Consider the following 3,364-nt stretch of genomic DNA (forward strand, 5'->3'; position numbering starts at 1 on the left):
GTACAACCCTCTGGAGAGGACTTGACAGAAATTTTTGAAAAAGAAGAGGAGATGGCAGCCGAAAATAATAACAACAACAATAACGCAAGGAGGATGCTTGGTGATTATACTACACCTACTTCCAAATTTTATGGAAGAAGCATCTCAATCCCTGCCATTGGAGCAAACAATTTTGAGCTGAAGCCTCAACTAGTTGCTCTAATGCAACAGAACTACAAGTTTTATGGACTTCCATCAGAAGATCCCTATCAGTTTTTAACTGAATTCTTGCAGATCTGTGATACTGTTAAGACTAATGGAGTAGATCCTGAAGTTTATAGGCTCATGCTTTTCTCTTTTGCTGTAAGAGACAGAGCTAGAGTATGGTTGGACCCACAACCTCAAGATAGCCTGGACTCTTGGGAAACGCTGGTCACGGCCTTCTTGGCCAAGTTCTTTCCTCCTCAAAAGCTGAGCAAGCTTAGAGTGGATGTTCAGACCTTCAAGCAAAAAGATGGTGAATCCCTCTATGAAGCTTGGGAAAGATACAAGCAGTTGACCAAAAAGTGTCCTTCTGATATACTTTCAAAGTGGACCATTTTGGATATATTCTATTATGGTCTATCTGAGTTCTCTAAGATGTCACTGGGCCATTCTGCAGGTGGATCCATTCACTTGAAGAAAACGCCTACAGAAGCTCAGGAACTCATTGACATGGTTGTAAATAACCAGTTCATGTACAATTCTGAAAGGAATCCTGTGAGTAATGGGATGCCTCATAGGAAGGGAGTTCTTGAAATTGATGCTCTGAATGCCATATTGGCTCAGAACAAAATGTTTACTCAGTAAGTCAACATGATTTCTCAGAGTCTGAATGGATGACAAAATGCATCCAACAGTACTAAAGAGGCATCTTCTGAAGAAGAAGCGTATGATCATGAGAACCCTGCAATGGCAGAGGTGAATTACATGGGTGAAGCCTGTGGAAACATCTATAATCCCTCATGGAGAAATCATCCAAATTTCTCATGGAATGATCAACAAAAGCCTCAACAAGGCTTTAATAATGGTGGAAGGAACATGCTTAGTAATAGCAAGCCTTTTCCATCATCTTCTCAGCAACAGATAGAGAATGCTGAGCAGAGGCCCTCCAGCTTAGCAAACATAGTCTCTGATCTATCTAAGGCCACTTTAAGTTTCATGAGTTAAACAAGGTCCTCCATTAGAAATTTGGAGGCACAAGTGGGATAGCTGAATAAGAAAATCACTGAAACCCCTCCTAGTACTCTCCCAAGCAATACAGAAGAGAATCCAAAAAGAGAGTTAATGAGCGGATAATTTATACGCTTTTTGGCATTGTTTTTAGGTAGTTTTTAGTAAGATCTAGCTACTTTTAGGGATGTTTTCATTAGATTTTATGCTAAATTCATATTTCTAGACTTTACTATGAGTTTTTGTGTCTTTCTATGATTTCAGGTATTTTCTGGCTGGAATTGAGGGACCTAAGCAAAACTCTGATAAAAGGGTGACAAAGGACTGCTGATGCTGTTGGATTCTGACCTCCCTGCACTCGAAATAGATTTTCTAGAGCTACAGAACTTCAAATGGTGCGCTCTGAACGGCGGTGGAAAGTAGACATCCAGAGCTTTCCAGAAATATATAATAATCCATACTTTATTCAAGATTAGACGACGAAAACTGGCACTCAACGCCAGTTCCATGTTGCATTCTGGAGTCAAACGCCAGAAACACGTCACGAACCAGAGTTGAACGCCAAAAATACGTTACAACGTGGCGTTCAACTCCAAGAGAAGCCTCTACACATGTGAAGCTCAAGCTCAGCCCAAGCACACACCAAGTGGTCCCCGGAAGTGGATTTTTGCATCAATTACTTACTTCTGTAAACCCTAGTAGCTAGTCTAATATAAATAGGACATTTTACTATTGTATTAGACATCTTTGGATTATTTTTGGATTACCTTATGATCCTTTGATCACGTTCAGGGTGGCTGGCCTCTCGGCCATGCCTGAACTTTGATCACTTATGTATTTTCAACGGTGGAGTTTCCACACACCATAGATTAAGGGTGTGGAGCTCTGTTGTACCTCGAGTTTTAATGCAATTACTACTATTTTCTATTCAATTCAGTTTATTCCTGTTCTACGATATTCGTTGCACTTCACCATGACGAATGTGATGATTCGTTACACTCATCATCATTCTCACCTATGAACGCGTGACTGACAACCACTTCCGTTCTACCTTAGACCGAACGCATATCTCTTGGATTCCTTAATCAGGATCTTCGTGGTATAAGCTAGAATTGTTGGCGGCATTCATGAGAATCTGGAAAGTCTAAACTTTGTCTGTGGTATTCCGAGTAGGATTCAGGGATTGAATGACTGTGACGAGCTTCAAACTCGCGATTGTTGGGCGAGATGACAAACGCAAAAGAATCAATGGATTCTATTCCGACATGATCGAGAACTGACAGATGATTAGCCATGCTGTGACAGAGCATTTGGACCATTTTCATTGAGAGGATGGGATGTAGCCATTGACAACGGTGATGCCCTACATACAACTTGCCATGGAAAGGGGTAAGAAGGATTGGATGAAAGCAGTAGGAAAGCAAAGATTCAGAAGGAGCACAACATCTTCATACGCCTATCTGAAATTTCCACCAATGATCTACATAAGTATCTTTATCTTTATTTTATGTTTTATTTATTATTATTTTCGAAGACCAATATAATGATTTAAATCCGCCTAAATGAGATTTACAAGATGACCATAGCTTGCTTCATACTAACAATCTCTGTGGGATCGACCCTTACTCACGTAAGGTTTATTACTTGGACGACCTAGTGCACTTGCTGGTTAGTTGTGCGAATTTGTGAAGAAAGTGCTGAGTTAGTGGATGCGCATACCAAGTTGAATGCCATTATTAGATATCACAATTTCATGCACCAAGTTTTTGGCACCGTTGCCGGGGATTGTTCGAGTTTGGACAGTTGACGGTTCATCTTGTTGCTCAGATTAGGTAATTTTCTTTTTGTTTTATTTTAAAAAAATTTTCAAAAATCTTTCAAAAATTTATCACCTGTTTTCAAAAATTTTAAGAGTTTTTAAGAATGAATTCTAGAGTTTCATGTAACATGTTGAAGCCTGGTTGGCTGTAAAGCCATGTCTAATTCCTGGACCGGAGCTTTAGACTAACATTACATGATTCCTGGAATTCTGATTGAGGACTTTGGATTCATCACTTTCTTTTTCCAAAATATGTTTTCGAAAAATATAAAATAAAAAAATCCAAAAAAAATTATAAAATCATAAAAATAAAAAATATTTTGTGTTTCTTGTTTGAGTCTTGTGTCATGTTTT

At 39.0% G+C, this 3,364-nt stretch overlaps 1 non-coding gene across 1 annotated transcript; it reads right to left on the reverse strand.

Moving 5' to 3' along the window:
- Positions 1–456: 456 nt before the first annotated feature.
- LOC112716506 (small nucleolar RNA R71) lies at positions 457–564 on the reverse strand. The gene has a single exon (XR_003160376.1). It is a non-coding gene; the product is annotated as a small nucleolar RNA R71 (small nucleolar RNA).
- Between the last annotated feature and the right edge of the window lie 2,800 nt (positions 565–3,364).

Source organism: Arachis hypogaea, chromosome 1 (genome assembly GCF_003086295.3).
Source record: "Arachis hypogaea cultivar Tifrunner chromosome 1, arahy.Tifrunner.gnm2.J5K5, whole genome shotgun sequence".
In the NCBI taxonomy this organism is placed as follows: domain Eukaryota; kingdom Viridiplantae; phylum Streptophyta; class Magnoliopsida; order Fabales; family Fabaceae; genus Arachis; species Arachis hypogaea.